Below are 19497 nucleotides of genomic sequence, written 5' to 3'. Positions count from 1 at the left end.
CACACACACACACACACACACACACACACACACACACACACACACACACACACACTGCGGGACCAGGAACAAACAGCTCGGGGTAAACAAAGCAGCATCGTGGGCTGGCAGTAATTATGACTCATCTGTCAGAGTGGGAAGTAGCTAACGCCGGCAATTCTCCCGACCATGAATATGGAAATCTTGGGAAAGTTTGTCGACGGCTCAGCAGTTGCAGCGTAGTGGATGCTGTTGAGGTCAGACTCCTGACGCTCAAACATCCAACCTTTGTGCATCAACACCAGTAATGGTCATCAACACCAGTAAGGGTCATCAACACTTAGAGCTTCAGTAGTAGTAGTAGTATTCGTCCGGGAAAGTCGAAAATTCCAGTTTGGTAGCAGGATACCGCTTTTGGAAACTTTCCTTTTTAAGACTACTCATAGCTCAGTCGATAGTCTCAGCATGAGCGAGAAAAGAAAAGAATAATTAATAAGTGAAGGGCATGGAAGGTATAAACTGAGATGTGACAACTTTACGTGAAAATGAATTGTGATTTGTCTGTCTGCACGATGTCAAAGAAATGGAGAGAAAGAGAAAGAGAAAGAGAGAGAGAGAGAGAGAGAGAGAGAGAGAGAGAGAGAGAGAGAGAGAGAGAGAGAGAGAGAGAGAGAGAGAGAGAGAGAGAGAGAGAGTAAAAGTGCAAGAAGCCTGGTGATCAGGGAAGAGATACAACACTGGAGCAAATGGTCACAAAACGCGAGATTTAGCACTAAAAACACAAAAACAAAAGAAAACGAAGCTGGAGAGTCGGTGTCTGAATTGTAGTTTGAAAAAAAAAGTATATTTTGCGATGTGACACACACACAGGCCAATAAAAACATTCACAGTTCTGAATTCTCTCTGTTACATTTTCCAGCGTGTCGACCATACGACCTCCCTTACAGGCTCCAGCAACAGCATGACACTGCACCACCCACAAGGTGTACCACACAAACACAGCCACTGGGTGTATACCACACAAACACAGCTACTGGGTGTATACCCCACAAACACAGCTACTGGGTGTATACCCCACAAACACAGCTACTGGGTGTATACCCCACAAACACAGCTACTGGGTGTATACCCCACAAACACAGCTACTGGGTGTATACCCCACAAACACAGCCACTGGGTGTACCACACAAACACAGCCACAGGGTGTACTACACAAACACAGCCACTGGGTGTACCACACAAACACAGCCACTGGGTGTACCCCACAAACACAGCCACTGGGTGTACCCCACAAACACAGCCACTGGGTGTACCCCACAAACACAGTCACTGGGTGTACCCCACAAACACACCCACTGGGTGTACCACACAAATAGTGGGTTTACCACACAACCCCAAGCCTCAGGCTCCCGTACGCCCCCCACCACCACTATACTCAACCACTGACGCGTGACCTCCATGCAAATTCTTATCCTAGAATTTTGTTTTTAAATCATTCTGTGCCTACGAGTAAATCTGAGTGGGAAGGCCGTGGGCTCTCAACCCCGGCTTGTCAAATTTCTCAACAAGGGATATGAATATACCTTAATGTATCGCTAGATATTTTTAAGCAAGTGTGTTCGCGAGTGCATTTAACATGTACTTATATATAAAGTTTGTAAGTCAGAGGTTTGAGTATATATATATATATATATATATATATATATATATATATATATATATATATATATATATATATATATATATATATATATATATATATGTATATATGCCCACATGTGTGTGTGTGCATGTATTATGTATGAACCATGACTACCAGCCTGGTGGTTCTACCAGCACTGAACTGGACTATGGTTTCCCCAGCATATGTGCTGATATGACCACAAGGACGTATGTGCACAGTAAAGAGCAGGCAAGAATTCACCTGTTAGTGCAGGGAAGAAACTGTAGCAGAGAACAGAAAGCAATACGTGATGCATACTCACACCAGCATCCCCCAGGCACCACCGGGTACCCCATATAACTTGTGATATTAATGTCATCAGAAAAGCAATATAATTTGTCAATTCACTTATCAGATGAAAACCCCCAATATCACAGGTCTTAACTTACCTGTTGTGATGTTGACGGTGTAATAAATAACGAGAACTCGTCGTAACTAACCTGTGGAGGTATAATACAAAAGTTATTAATCACTCGCTGATTCAGCACCTCATAGGCTGAGTTTAATTTGTTTATTAACTCAAGAATGAGGCAGTTGGTGTGTGTGTTTCGTAATTGGGTGAGTGGGTTGGGAAGATGCCATGTTGCAGGTAGGGTAGCTGGCATGTTGGGAGGGCAGAGTAGAAAGAGAGATCTTGTTGGGGGAGTGATAAAAGCCATTTTTCTAAAGGGGGAATGGCCATGTTGGGCGAAAGGTGGAGAAGAGGCAATGTTGAAGAAAGGGGGGAGAGGCCATGTTGGTGGAGGAAGTATGAGGGAAGGAAGGATATTAAGACGAGAGAAATGGGAGAGAGAGAGAGAGAGAGAGAAAGATAGACGACAACAGACGACTGGGGAAATGAAACTAAATGAACCAACTGAGACTCAACACATGAGAGATCAGCGGTGACCTGAAAGAGATGGATTTAAATTGTTAGCTTGACTGTTACAACATTCCGCTTAGCGAACGTTGCATAAAGGCTGTCTTGAATTAAAGCAGTATTAGAAATGTTGAAGATGATAGCTTACATTGTTAAAGAGGATAATGAGACAGTGTAACACCGTCCATGGGAAATGGGGAAGTCACTGAAGAAGTTGACTGTCATTGGCATGATTACGACAAGAAAAATTGTGGAAAGATGCAGTAATTGACAACCAAAACTCCTTCGTGTACCAAAATAAAGAGGCTTTGTTGAAATTGTCAAGACCCAAGGTAGGGCAAATATTGCCAATAAAGGTAAGAAAATCTTCATTACTTGCTAATCTCAACTTTGACATTTAGACAGTGCATTTTGTACAAATTATGGTCAAAAAATGAATGTTAAAGTATTTACCATTATTAAATGTCAAAGTGTGTAAAAAAGAATGTTAAAGTTAAAGTATTTAAGTGCTAGGATGAACGATGTCGTCAATGGGATGGAGAATATCTATTACCTTCATCGATACAATGATATTGGAAAACAAAGGAGTGAGACAGCGATCACCAAATATATGAAAACGATAAAAAACCTTTGAACCAAATAAGGGATCCCATTCATGTGTTGGATTCTGTAATTGGCAACAACTTTTTGTGGTAAAAAAATATTTCAAGGCCACAGCAACCCCAGTTATTGACAACTGTGGCAACTTATGTCATATAAGGTATGCATACAAGGCATTGGGTTCATCTGCCTAAGCCTTGAATGGTAGCAATATTGCTCGTTCAGTCAAGGGGGGATCATTTGTCAGGATATTAACTATTGAGGGAGAGTGGTCTGGATGTGTGCCTGGAGAAGCAATGATGCAAAGCTGATATCAGAGATGAAAACGTGCCAGACAAAATTTGGTGTAAAAATAAGTATACTTTTTGGTTGTTTACGTCGTATCCTCGAGATAATGTTGAACAGAAAGATGATGTCAAGAATGTCCATTGCAATAACCTAATGATACACTGCACAAAAGACAGAAATATAATAACAACATGCACTTCTGTGTAAATACACAATATACATTGTATGTTATTAAAATATAAAAATATGAATAAATGTAAATATTTTAAAACTATTTAGAAAATAACATATCAGGGGATATAAATTATTCCACACAAGAGAAATATTTCACCAAATAAAAGTGTAGCAATTTTTGTTATTTTTAAAATTTAAAATGGTATCAAACTCTGGATTAAATCAAGGACATATGTACAAACAAGTTGATTTGAAATACACTTGTTTGATTTCAAATCAACTTGAAATCAAACAAGTTGTTTGATGAGTTAATATAATGGCCATGTAATGTAAATTATAAATATGACACGAATCCTGGACAAATTATAAGGGAGAAGGATCTTAGAATCTAGGGTGTAATTATGTGGACATTTTAGATGACTTCAAGTGTAGCCAAAATACACTAGACATAAAACACGTTATCGAACATTTACAAAGCCAACTTAAAAAAAATGCCCGAATAAAAGAGTTGCTAAACAATCAATTTTGAAATAGAAAGTGAGCATAGTTGAAATGATCATAAAAAATGACATAGCTGTGTGAGTGTTTTGAAGGTCAGACACTTCTAGTACCTCTCTCTCTCTCTCTCTCTCTCTCTCTCTCTCTCTCTCTCTCTCTCTCTCTCTCTCTCTCTCTCTCTCTCTCTCTCTCTCTCACTCTCTCGGTCAGGATTAACAGACCGAGGCAACAGTAATATATTTGTTCTCATTCATCACAGAAGACAAAGGTAAACAAAAATAATTTTGTTAAAGCTGTGTAACTAATTTAGTATTGCAAATTAAATAAATGTACTGTAATTGCTCTCCCACAGACACTTTCCATACCGGGGTCCCAATGTCTTCATCTGAACGTTTTACAAAACTGAAAGCAAAATTATGAAACTCAGAAAGCCCTTAACCTGACTCTGGCAAAGAATCTGGAACTTAAAGTGAGGCAGGAAAATTCATTAAAGCTTAACCCGGTGAGAAATGAAAGGCCCTGGAAAAATTGTGGACCTGTAAACATAAAACTCACAAACTGTATAGAAACTGGCAAGCAAAAATTGATACGATGTTCTTCAAATGACACCATTTTAAGTAAATACAAATTAAACCTTTCTGTGTATATCTTCTCTGTGTTAAAATTCCTCCAAAGATAGAATTTGACAGGAAGTTAATCTAATGAATTAGCATATTTTGTTAACAATTACGAAGCGTAATAGATTCTAGCTTAAAGGAAGACCACAGCCTCGAGACAAGATTAACACAGAATTCTGAAGCAGCGAATAACACGAGACGCGATTTTGAATGGATTCCAATTGTAGGAGCTCACGTTTCCAAGATTATAGTTAGGTAACACAGTGTATTCACCTGGTTGTACTTCCGGGAGCTGAGCTTTGGCTCTTTGGTCCCGCTTCTCAACCGTCAATCAACTGATGTACAGATTCCTGAGCCTACTGGGCTATATCATATCTACATTTGAAAATGTGTTTGGAGTCAGCATCCACCACATCACTTCCTGGTGCATTCCATTTACTAATACTCTGACACTGAAAAAGTTCTTTCCAATGTCTCTGTGGCTCATTTGGGTACTCAGACTCCACCTGTGTCCCCTTGTGCGTGTACCACCCGTGTTAAATAATCCATCCTTGTCTACCCTGTCAACTCCCCTGAGAATTTTGTATGTGGTGATCATATCTCCCCGAGCTCTTCTGTCTTCCAGGGACGGGAGGTGGAGTTCACGCAGCCTTTCCTCATAACTCATGCCTCTTAGTTCTGGGACTAGCCTAGTGGCATACCTCTGAACTGTTTCCAGCTTTGTCTTGTGCTTGACAAGATACGGGCTCCATGCCGGGGCTGCATACTCCAGGATTGGTATTGTTACACGATATATTTCAGTGTGTTATTCCCATTTTGTGATGGAACAGGGAGAGAAGTTATTCACTTCCTTATTGTGGTATATCTGTATCGGTTCAGAGGTGGATGATACTAGAGGTGTTCTTGAACCAACCACCAAGTATACTTGGTAATGCAATAGCCATCAGTGATTCCGCTGAACAGTAACTTACAAATATGTAAATCATTCTTCTGCATGGAGTCATGCAGGCCATCGCCATACTGGAATACTGGAATCATCGCCGTGTAAGCCAACATTATAGAAATAAGAGGCGGTAGATACTCACAGAATGTTTTAAACATGTCTTTACTATAAGAAGCGAGCTCAAAGTATTTGCAAATGAGCTCTTGAGAGGACTTTGATATACAATTAGTCTCCAAAACCCTCACTGGGGATTCAAATTTCACTTTATAACTTCATATTTTCACTTAAAAGTTTTATATATTATGATATGTGGCTAATATAGCATACGTATTATTTTGTTCATGCTATTGTTTATTATTTAATTTGGAATAGATACAAAGTTATTTGTAAATTCATCGGAACAGAAAATAGGCTAAACTAGAACATAACAATTTAGAGAAAACAAATAATAAGAAAGCAACGCAAATATATAAACTTACACCGACACGAAAACCTCTTTACTGTGAATAATAAATACACCATTCAAACAAAAATATGTATTTATTTCACGAAATTTCTCACTGAAATACACAGACCGGATTTTATTTGCTCTGTCAACATCTATTCCTAATAAAGTGACCCCAAGGGCTTTGATTCCCAGGTCCTGTGACCTGACCAACAAATTGGGCCCTTACTGTGTGTGTGTGTGGACATGGGTGGTGTGGGTGGGTGGGTATGAATTGAAAGTCTGGGTGAAAGTTGGAAAGGCTTGGGTTGATGCTCTGGATTGCTAGGTGTAGGTGGTTGGACACGGTTTGGGTGTTCTGGGTGTCCTAGGGTTTGGGTGGGTAGGCATGGGGTGTTGTGGGGAGGCACGTGTGGGGTGGGTAGGAATAGATTAAGCGATCCGAGATGTTGTGCAATGTGGCTGAAGGGAGATGAGAATGGGTTTGATGTTCTAGTAATGTGTGGAGTCCGTGTTCATTGCAAGGGTGTGGGATGACTTGCAGGGGTGGACAGGGGGTTGATGGAGTGGAATGGGGTTGATTTTTTGTTTTATGTTTTTTGGTGCATCATATTTCCGTCTCCCTTCACTTTTATAGTAGATTTTTTTTTGAGATATATACAAGAGTTGTTACATTCTTATACAGCCACTAGTACGCATAGCGTTTCGGGCAGGTCCCTGGAATACGATTCCCCGCCGTGAAGAATCGTTTTTACAACCAAGTACCCATTTTACTGTTCAGTTAAACAGAGGCTACAGTTAAGGATTTGCGCCCAGTAAATCCTCCCCGGCCAGGATACGAACCCATGACAAAGCGCTCGCGGAACGCCAGGCGAGTGTCTTACCACTACACCACGGAGATTGGTATCTAATCTAAAGTAAGTAAATTTTCGTTTCTGTAATAGTTTAACGAGTCTCAGTTCTGGGTCCAGTCACGTTACAAACCTCTGTACACTTCTCTAGTGTATATTTCTTTACGTGGAAACTCATGATTTCACTGCGTATGCTAGTACTCGTTTCTCTGTGATGTTCATTGTTGCTAATACATTTATCTTGTTACAACAGACAACTCTGATGCTGCTAGTGTTATTCTCAAGATATATACCTTTTCTGATCGGGATGATGATTTGTTTATTCAACGAAACCTCAATTTCCATGGCTCTAGGTTGTGTAGCGTTTCAGGGCTCAGTTTCTATTTGTCATATTTTTGCTCTTGTAGGACTAAAATACAGGATCTACTTCTCTGAACAGGTTTGACGCTTATCCACATCCATCTGGAGCTTTTTTTTCTCTCCCGCTCTTTATAATCATCTACAACCCTTGAAATATGAGTCGAGCCTCACTGTTCCATCCTGGTGTATATCAGAACATGACCACTTTAGCTTCGACCACTCACACCTTAACTTTCATCACGGAAACTTTGCCTTCCAACAATCAATTCACAGTAGAGCTTCCCGCATTTATTACCGTCTTCCCGTGGCCCCTTCTCCTCTTCCTCTTAACATAAATGATGAAGATATGTAGCGAAGGAGAACATCCATCTTATCCAATTTTTTTTCTGTTACAACACAAAACAAATAAATTGTTTTGCAACAAATATTTTTTAATAAAATGGGAAATGAGGGAACGTGCTGATGTTCCCCCATATGGTTACTCGTATTTTTTTATTTTTTTTGCAGGTGGGAACAAAAGCACACGACTTTTATCTCTTATTAGCAGGCTTTTAAGACTTTTCCTTCCCACAGCTCATTACAGCCCCGCCCAACTGGGTGGGGCTTTTACATACACTGGGCAACATTTGATAACAAAGACAATTTTGCATCTAGGAAAGATAATAATTATCTTTGCGGAGTTGTCGAAGCTTCCAAGATGGGTATGACTCTTTTTTAGTCTATACAAAATAGTATGACAATAGATTAGCATCCTTTGGTATATAATTTTTTTATATTTACGGCATCTTGACTTATATTGTCTAGGATAATTATATATATACGAGATAAATATTTGTCTGGAAATAAGGTATTAAGGATCAAATTGATCAAGGATTAAAGTATTCAAGATAAATATTATCCAAGTAAAAATTATATAGAATAATTAGCAATATGACTGTTAATTATGCTGTCATTATTGATATCAATACCCAAACACAAATCCTAATCACATTAAATAACCAAAAACATGGGTTAAGTTGGTGTTAGAGGCTCAGGATCGTCGAATAATCGGATTTGTGTAAAGGCCACGCGACTTGTCAACACCAACTCTTCTAAAGTTCATCTTAAAATGTTTTCAACCACAGCCAAGTTGGTCTGACAGAGTGATATCGCGTCGGCGACGTCCGGATGACCCCCTGGTACCGTCTGGGTACCGTCAGGGACCAGGACACGTTGCCTGGAGCTCAGGGACTGGTTATCCCTGAGGGACAACCCACCGCCCCGAGGGGGGGAAAGACACACACACTAGCGTGTCGTCCTGGCATACTTCAGCACCTCCTGAACATCTTCACCTGTTGTTTTCACGCGTGTTCGCCGCCGCACCTCAACTAAACTTGCTCCGAGGGGCGTTTTCGCCTCCTGTTCCATTATTTTTGCAAGATATAAGTGGCGCATCCAATCGTATACAATTACCATTGTAAACTAGGGTCCAGGAGCGGAAAAGGTCAGTAGAAGGAAAGTTTGTCCCTTTCACAAGTTGCGATGGCGCTGGTATTGGGGTGACAAGGGTCAAGGGAGGTCAAGTGGTAGGGTTTGAGGAAGCAGTGTGGCCTGCAGTGGCTTGCTTGTGTCTTGAATATTGAAAAAATATAATTTACAGGTACCAGATATGAACAATACAATAATATGAAAGTATTAAAGAATCATGATTCATAGAGATCTAAAAACAAGAAGTTAATGTGCAAATTTTCCAAATTAAGCAATGAAAGGATTGCCATTCATTTCTAGAGGCCGTAGTAATAAAGCTCATATGTTATCTTCAGTGAGACGCCGTCCTAGCTTATGTTTAATGGTTTAAAGTATAAGGAGAAGACTCTCTCTGTCATCTCCTTATCATAACAGCACCAGCACGTAAGCAGCTTGTTCTAGTCATCACCCACCAGTCATTACTCTTCTCCGCTTTCAATCTCAACCGCATTTCTCTCATCCCTCTTTCAACTCACTTCCTTTCTGTTCCCGTCATTGTTCTACCCGTCTTAATGTCTATCTTCCCTTCCATACCCCCTCCAGTAACCACCCTCTTCCCCGGCCTCCCCAGACCTAATGACAGAGACTTTCGACAAATATACTATGCAAGAAAATGTCTTGAAGGTCATGTACACAAATGAAGACAGAATCGTAAACAATGTCAATAAACAGAGAAATTATTCCAAGGATGTTTATGACCTCAGAAATTATACTGATAATATGATATTGCTGTACTCATCAACGCAGGCAAAACTGTCCACGGTCATAAAAAGCAATTTCCCAAGAAGAATTCAACATAATAAGAGAGAGAAAGAAAAATATATATTTATATATATATATATATATATATATATATATATATATATATATATATATATATATATATATATATATATATATATATATATATATATATATATATATATATATATATATATATATATATATTTACCCAAGTGTGTATGACAAAAAATGCACAAAATCCTCTTCTATCTCCTGCCGAAAACTGATCTAAGCTTTTAAGTCTTTATTGGTACAGGACTCGCCAGCATGTCCCTAGTATCTGGGTCATGGCTCTTGGCTATCAGATTTTACATACAAGAAATCAAACTTACAAATTTAAATTTGATTGTGTATATATAAACTAAATATGCATGTCTTATTTATTATCTGTATATTTATACTGATATTAATTAATGAGTTAAGACGAATGATACAGTAATTTGATGATTGCCAGATGTTCTGTGGAGTACAAGCACATCAGGAATACCCAAGACACGTTTGAGAAGATGACGCATTAAAACTCAAGTCGATTTATTTTTTTATTGGACACAATTTGCTGTGTTTAAATGGTACAAGACAACGCCAACACTACTATATATCTCAACGTAAACAATCTCAGATATTCCTGGTGTCAGGCACCAGCACTACAACTCTCCCAGGCCATCATCAAGGTCTAGACTAGACACAAAAGTCATATTCTGCTCACAATACGAACATTTGCTCACAACAGAAATAAAAGCTGTCATAAACGTTGCCCAGTTTCTTTGTATTATAAAATCGGAAACTCTCGCAGCCTGTTCCGTATGATCAGGGGTCATTTCCTCGGCTCATATAAAACTCAACTTTCGGTTCCACCGCAACCATTGTCACCACATCCGACAGGCAACCATTGGCTTCACCGTAAGGAACAGGTGTCCCTCGTCTCCACCACCACCACTACCACTATACAACCCCCCTGATCCACCACTACCACTATACAACCCCCCAGATCCACCACTACCACTATACAACCCCCCAGATCCACCACTACCACTATACAACCCCCCAGATCCACCACTACCACTATACAACCCCCCAGATCCACCACTACCACTATACAACCCCCCAGATCCACCACTACCACTATACAACCCCCCAGATCCACCACTACCACCAGCACCAACAACCAACCATCAGCTCTTAACTTCCCCTCCCGCCAAGATTAACAGCTAACTGGCCTAAACAACTACGGCGTCGCCCGCCCCTTTCCTCTCTCCTGGTTCCCCTCGCCTGGAAATTACCCTGACCTGACCTGAACGCTTATTTCGTGTCAGGGGAAAACGGGTCGGGCCCAGTAGCAGCCCCTGACACTGCTGGATAGGTGCCAGTGAGGGAAGAGTTACACTGGTAATGAGATGAAGAGGAGTGTATAGAGAGGGAAGGGAGGAAGAATACGAGATGCCACCAGAGACAAAGGTCATACTGGAGCAAGAGAAGGAGAACATCATCTTCGAGAGAACATCTTGGTCGCTACACCTTTGGTTATATGTTATTGTTACATTATTACTACACTTGTGCTGTTGTTATTGTGCGTTATAGTTATATTATTCAGGTGGAGTCTTTGTTCATTTGTGCACATGCAAATTCACATCCACAGATTCATTAAAAGCAAACAAAGGTGCGAAAGACAATAGGGACATGTAGGCGTGAGGACAATGAGTAATTATGTGCAAGAGTTATTAGCCTCATTATACCTATTCGGTCAGCTGTGTGTCCTCGGCATAAGTGTTCAGTCTGCAATGTGTCCTCAGCATTACTGTTCAACTTGTGGGATGTGGTTAGAGTCACTGTTCAGCCAAATGTGTGTGTTCAGCTTTATTGTTAAATAAGCTTTCTTCTTAACTATTGACAGAGCTTGTGAGTTCAGTTTAACTGTTCAGCTTAACTGTTGAGTTAGATGTGTGTGTGTGTTCAGCGCTGCATTGCGCAGATATCACAACGCATGAAAACAGTTCAGCTTGTTATTTCCAGCTTAAGCTGAACGTCAGCAGTCAGTTCAGCTTATTATTTCCAGCTTAAGCTGAACGTCTGGCACCGACATGGAAGACGCCTCACGCTAGTGTATATAATGCCTTTGGGCCAAATTGAACCAGTTCATTGGAACCAAATTATTCAGAAAATGACATCGGCTTCCTGTAGTTAATGGAATCGTTAACATTAATTATCGCAACATCAACATAACCTTGTCTTATTGACGGTTCCAATACCACTTATCTCCTGATTAATATATACTTAGATGACATATTACGAACATAATATATTTAAAAATAGTTGACAGAGTGGAAGATCGTAAATAAATCAAAGAAACTAAAATGAAAGAAAACAACAGAAAATGAAAGTAAGTGGTTGTCTCAAGGAAGAAAATAACTGGGTAAAATAATAGTGTTGGATATTTTTTTTAGCGTAGTTTAAACATATTGGAATATGAGATCTTTCTTCTTGATATTCTTCCAAATATTCTCCCTTGTATTCTTCCTCCTTTTGCCCTTCCCTTACTTCTGACCTTACCTTTACTTTACCTAATTCTCTTTATTCTTACCTTTTCTCTTTTCTTACCTCTTTCTCTCATTCCTTCCTTTTATCGTATTCTTACCTTATATTCTATTTTTACTGCCATCCTTTTTCCTTTGATCTTATTCTTACGTTCATCTTTCTCTTTCATTCGTTCCTCATTGCATCTCGCTCTTATCCTTCATACTGTATGTCTCTTCTTCTCTCTTGCCATGACAAGACTTGACAATGGTCCTGGACGGAACGAAACATCGTCGTTTCTTTATTTCCGAATATGTGGTTTCTGTATCGCCTCTTCAGTCATGTTATTGTGATCCATCGTCGTCATATATATTCATATGTTTAAGAGCTGCCTCATATAGGCCGGTATTGGCCTTCTCAAGCTTCGTTCATTCTTGTGTTCTCATGTTTTTATGTTCATAAGATTAAGAAAATAATAATTTCTAAAACTTTTTCCAATCACGAAGTGTATATTAATGTTGATATAATATGGGTTTCTTTATTTTTTCACGCTACTATGAGAGAACGATGAAGCGAAAATAAGGGGAATGAAAGAAGGAGAGAGGGAGGGGGGCATGAAAAGAAATTAAATAAAGGAAGAGATAATAGTTGTGGAAAAAGTGTGATAAAGAGGAGGGTGTGTGTGTGTGTGTGTTTGTGTGTGCACGCGCGTGCTTGCGTGCTTGGTGGTATACAAAACGAATTTCCCATGCCATATCCATCGACAGGATCGAAGTGACTTTTCTATAAGAATTTGATAGTGATACAGCCTTTAAGGTTAGTCCCATAAAGAGAGAGCAGAAATTAATTCTGAGTGCGGCTCATTTCCAGAATGCGAGGGATGGACAGCGAGGGTCGAGACAGTGGGGGACAAAAGGCAATAGAGGTCTTATCAGTGTCTCACAGGGATGCAGTTTGGCATTAGTGTTCGTCCCTTTGAAAACGTACAGCCATTAGGGCCATTGCTGTCACTTATCGCTTTGTTATTATATGGAATTTAGTTCCAAGATAACTATAGTAAAGGGAACTTCTAATTTATATTCTCAAGACCTACTCAATCACTGGCTTAAGTTTTTGTGCGTTTTTTTTATTATGAAAAGAAAGCTTCTTGTATTGTAAGTCACAAAACAATTTTTTAGTAAAATTGTCTTCTAAAATTCACCTAATTTAAGTATTCCAGAAAAATTTATATATAGTGTTGGGCTCTTGTATCTATAAAATTTTCAAAGAAACTTTATAAAAAAATGGAATAAGTAAAACTGCATTAAAATAAATTTTCTCGAAACATGCACAACTACACGTGTCTACTATAAAAAATTATTATCTCAGAAACGTGAAATTATTATAAAGGAAAATAACTGAAAATGGCATCCCATCCGTGGATTAGTCAACTGTAAATATTACGTTGGATTGTAAATTTTAATATTGTATTAAAAGTAACTAAAAATAAGTTACAGTTTTTAGTAGTAAAAGAATTAGATTCATAATTACAATTTTTTTTTAATTATGAATCAGAGTTTTGGTATATTTTGTTTACGATACATTCCACGATGGAGTCTTTGGGACAGTGATGGGAAATTTTTACAAAAGTTAATTGATAACAAATTTAATGTAAAAGTTATACCCAGGTGTTAAGCAGGATCACTTGTTTCTACATAGAGGATTTGTACTTCGTTTATTTTCTACCACATATGTGGTGGTCACATATTTAAAATGCTAATCACCACATATACAATTTCTTTTGTACTCCATGGACAGGGTTAAACAGATTTGTACTTGGTAGAAACGGAATCTTCCGAGATTAAACGTAACCCAGAATGTTGTAACTCTCCAAAAAGTATTTTTTTTATCATAAAATTCTAATGAAAAAGATTCTAAAAATCATTCTAATAATGGAGAATTGTTTTATATTGTATTGAAGTGATATACATCTTAGTGAGATGCTGTTTATAATTAATTTACTGTATTGCAGTGCCGTGATGCACTTTACTGCATCATCAAACATCATCAATGACACCTCGTTTGCCGTTGTTTTTGAATCATTAATGACCAATCCATATGTAATGAACATAGAGGATATGTGCGGATTATATTTACATGAAATACCCAGTTTTATACACAATAGTTCAAATCCAGAACAACGTTGCTTTATTGATTATGGAAGATACATAAAATCTCCAAACTTCCCGTCTGGCAATATCAATGACACTGAGTCATTGAATTGGCTTTTATGAATGCTATTAACTTTGTGAAGATTGCCGTAAATAATATTTCTTCAAGACGTCTCGTTTGCACTGAATAGTCGGGACACACTTACGATTCTACTATAAAATACCTGATATATAATATATCAGATATATAATATATCTTCGCTGCGTGAATAGCGAGGAATTGTGACTGGGAAGGAGGACCCTGTAAAACAGCAACTAACAGATCGCAGTAAAGAGAGTGAATTAAATATAAGTTATGCTGTCTTCCATATAAAAAAATATTCTCTTAAGAAAATAGTGGAAGGAGTAAAGAGATTGTGATTAATAATATAATGAGTACATGATCGCAGGTATAGTCGTCAACAAGTGTTTATTAAGTTAGTTTCAAGTACATAAGCAGGCGATGAATCACAATGACGTGGCTGAAGATAAGATTATAGTTCTCACCCGAGCTGTAGGTGTATATACGGAGGGAGAGCATGTCATGTCGGGAAGTGCTTGGCGGGCTTCAAGGAGTATTATCACCTCCGTGTTCTCTGGCGCGCCTCCGTGTCTTCTGGCGCGCCTCCGTGTCCTCTGGCGCGCCTCTGTGTCCTCTGGAGCGCCTTCGTGTCCTCTGGAGCGCTTCCGTGTCCTCTGGAGCGCCTTCGTGTCCTCTGGAGCGCCTCCGTGTCCTCTGGCGCGCCTCCGTGTCCTCTGGCACTCCTCCGTGTCCTCTGGAGCACCTCCGTGTCCTCTGGCGCGCCTCCGTGTCCTCTGGAGCGCCTCCGTGTCCTCTGGAGCGCTTCCGTGTCCTCGGGAGCGTCAAATGTGACACTGGCCACACCTGGAGCTCTTCCCAAAGGCTCATCCTGCTTACCGAATTACTTTCTGAGATAAATATCCCTGATGACAAAAGATGAGGATGACGAGAGAAGCTGAGAGTTAAAACTAGTCGATCGCTCAAGACAAGAGGAGTTGCTCTTTTGAACGAGTATAACACTTCGTTTAGTTCTACGTTAATTTGTCAAATATTAACCCTGAATGTTTCATCCTCAGTCTTTACTATTAATATGAATAAGTTTATATTTATATAAACTGTATTTATTCAGTAAATTCACTACAATGCATTATATCACTACGGTAGAGCAGTAAAGTGCATCACGTCACTGCAATATAGTAAATTAATTCTAAACAGCATCTCACTAAGATGTATATCACTTCAATACAATATAAAACAATAGCGCAACACCAACATAAAACATGACATATTAACGTAATATAATACAACACCACTACAACGTTAAATATTTAGAAAATATAAAATAAGATGCAACTAATTATACTACAAATTAAAAAAAATATAAAAGAAATTTGTGTCCTTTCGTTAGAACTGTTTAGCACCATTTGCTAACACCAGAATTAAAAATTGTATAAGGTCAAAGAATAAGTATGCAGTGTTAATTAAAACTCAAGTTCCAGCGTAACAGCGGACCGAAACTTCATCTCTTTCATTTCATGTGCTTGTTTTGGGGGATATATTTAACTAAACATCATTACAGGAAGTCAGTGTTGAAACAAATAATGTTAAACGGAATCAGTTAGAAAATCGCAAAGGTAAACCAGTTAAAGTAATCAATCTTTTGAGGCAAACATTATAATTGAACACATCGTTAAGGTAAAACAGTTGTAATTAAAATAATGTGTAAAACAATTCCATCGCCAATGAAATACCACCAATTATAATAAAATTATTTATTTTGCTATTAACTCAGCATTAGTAACGTCATTAATTACCAGATTTGTAATTAATCAGTGTTACTTATATGGTGATTGGATTAAATAAGCATATCGAAATAACGTCGAATATTACATCATGAAGGCTTTGGTCCACGCATTAATATAAGGTTATATATTAATTTATAATTCAGTGTAATCGTTGCTATCCATATTTTGTAAAATTACATTGTCAATTATTTTGATGAAATAAAACGTCTGGTTGGAAATTTAGCCACGTACACAATTTGCATTACCACTGTATAACTAATCTGCGTTGAAAATTAATTCAGCTAAACCCCGAGGGCGGCCTTCCAACTAAATTCAAATCCCTTCGTCTCTTGCAGCCAGATGAAACTGGGAGAGGGCGAACCAAGCTTCCAATGGAAAGTTTCAAATCACTGTCAATTTAAAAGTAAGCTCCTAGTTCTTTCCAGCTGACCTCTCAGAATCAGATAAGACACGATATCCCGATTCATAAGTAAAGTTAATGCAGTTCTCGAGCATAGAAATTAAAGCCTTCGTCGTACTGAATTTCTCCCAAGTTCCAGTTATAAAATATGAGCATAAAAATAAAATATTTTTTTTTCTAAAAGGCTAAGAACGCACAAGCTTTCTAACAGTCATACTGGGTTAGCGTTTTCTCCTAATAATCACCTCACATCACACGAACAAGACTCATAGCTCACACTCACCTAATAACTATGTCATCCTCATGCTGTCAAACTGTCTGAGGTCTATAGCAACTCAACTAGTGGCTCAGTGTCATGTTAGAACTGAAGACTAAACATATTTAACAAAATGATGCTCAGAATCTAATGTATTTACAAAATCTTGTTAACTGTAACACCTTCCACTGTAGCTTCCACTTCTTATGTGTGTCGCAAAATAAGGACATATATAGGTGTTTCCTGTGTGACGGAAACTTTGAGTTGCGTGATAGGATCAGAATCCACTGATCCTAATTTTCCTCATTCAGAACTTGAATCTTGGCGTGATTCAAACCTCATTTCCTCTCCTGTTTCCCGCTCATTTATATTGTACATACAATATGAACGCTGAAAATTTGTATTAACTCTGCTTTCTTGCTTTGTCGCTGCTGCATGATCTGGGACAAAATTATCACTACACTGCCAAGATTATATTATTTATAATAACCAAAAGTGATTGGAACTATCGATATATTTATGATCGCGTGCCCAGGCCTTACTAACAATACAGAAATATTAAAAATCTGTAAAAATACTCATACCTGACTCACCTCCCCCCTCTTCCCCGGCCCTCTCTCCTCCATCTCATATATTGCTGTGCACATAAATTGTATTATATTGGCATATTCTGAGATGTGGAATGGGTTTCGGTGGGTATATTGTTTGCTGGGAAGAGTTGTGTTTGTGGGTGGGTGATTTGTTTGCCTGTATTTGTAGGTGGATGACTTGTTTGGCTGTGTCAGTGGGTGAGTATTGTTAGGTAACTCATACAAGTGTAAACACGACTGGTACAAGTATTGTATACTGCGACGTTGCGACTCAAAACAGTAGCACTGCACCGATCGTTGCTTCTCATTAATAACATTGGTAAACGTTATTTTTAATTGTCGGGTGAAAATAAAGCAGGAAAAATCGAACATGAAGGTATATATATATATATATATATATATATATATATATATATATATATATATATATATATATATATATATATATATATATATATATATATATATATATATAACTGAAAACTCACACCCCAGAAGTGACTCGAACCCATACTCCCAGGAGCCACGCAACTGGTATGTACAAGACGCCTTAATCCACTTGACCATCACGACCGGACATAATGAGGTGATAGCCGAGGCTATTTGAACCACCCCACCGCCGGCACTCGGATAGTAATCTTGGGCATAGCATTTTACCAAATCACCTCATTCTTTGGGGCACACGTGAGGAACACAAATGCGAACAAGCCTGAATGGTCCCCAGGACAATATGCAACTGAAAACTCACACCCCAGAAGTGACTCGAACCCATACTCCCAGGAGCCACGCAACTGGTATGTACAAGACGCCTTAATCCACTTGACCATCACGACCGGACATAATGAGGTGATAGCCGAGGCTATTTGAACCACCCCACCGCCGGCACTCGGATAGTAATCTTGGGCATAGCATTTTACCAAATCACCTCATTCTTTGGGGCACACGTGAGGAACACAAATGCGAACAAGCCTGAATGGTCCCCAGGACAATATGCAACTGAAAACTCACACCCCAGAAGTGACTCGAACCCATACTCCCAGGAGCCACGCAACTGGTATGTACAAGACGCCTTAATCCACTTGACCATCACGACCGGACATAATGAGGTGATAGCCGAGGCTATTTGAACCACCCCACCGCCGGCACTCGGATAGTAATCTTGGGCATAGCATTTTACCAAATCACCTCATTCTTTGGGGCACACGTGAGGAACACAAATGCGAACAAGCCTGAATGGTCCCCAGGACAATATGCAACTGAAAACTCACACCCCAGAAGTGACTCGAACCCATACTCCCAGGAGCCACGCAACTGGTATGTACAAGACGCCTTAATCCACTTGACCATCACGACCGGACATAATGAGGTGATAGCCGAGGCTATTTGAACCACCCCACCGCCGGCACTCGGATAGTAATCTTGGGCATAGCATTTTACCAAATCACCTCATTCTTTGGGGCACACGTGAGGAACACAAATGCGAACAAGCCTGAATGGTCCCCAGGACAATATGCAACTGAAAACTCACACCCCAGAAGTGACTCGAACCCATACTCCCAGGAGCCACGCAACTGGTATGTACAAGACGCCTTAATCCACTTGACCATCACGACCGGACATAATGAGGTGATAGCCGAGGCTATTTGAACCACCCCACCGCCGGCACTCGGATAGTAATCTTGGGCATAGCATTTTACCAAATCACCTCATTCTTTGGGGCACACGTGAGGAACACAAATGCGAACAAGCCTGAATGGTCCCCAGGACAATATGCAACTGAAAACTCACACCCCAGAAGTGACTCGAACCCATACTCCCAGGAGCCACGCAACTGGTATGTACAAGACGCCTTAATCCACTTGACCATCACGACCGGACATAATGAGGTGATAGCCGAGGCTATTTGAACCACCCCACCGCCGGCACTCGGATAGTAATCTTGGGCATAGCATTTTACCAAATCACCTCATTCTTTGGGGCACACGTGAGGAACACAAATGCGAACAAGCCTGAATGGTCCCCAGGACAATATGCAACTGAAAACTCACACCCCAGAAGTGACTCGAACCCATACTCCCAGGAGCCACGCAACTGGTAT

This window comes from Procambarus clarkii, chromosome 41 (assembly GCF_040958095.1).
Source record: "Procambarus clarkii isolate CNS0578487 chromosome 41, FALCON_Pclarkii_2.0, whole genome shotgun sequence".
In the NCBI taxonomy this organism is placed as follows: Eukaryota; Metazoa; Arthropoda; class Malacostraca; order Decapoda; family Cambaridae; genus Procambarus; species Procambarus clarkii.
Note: the sequence above shows the minus strand (reverse complement) of the source record.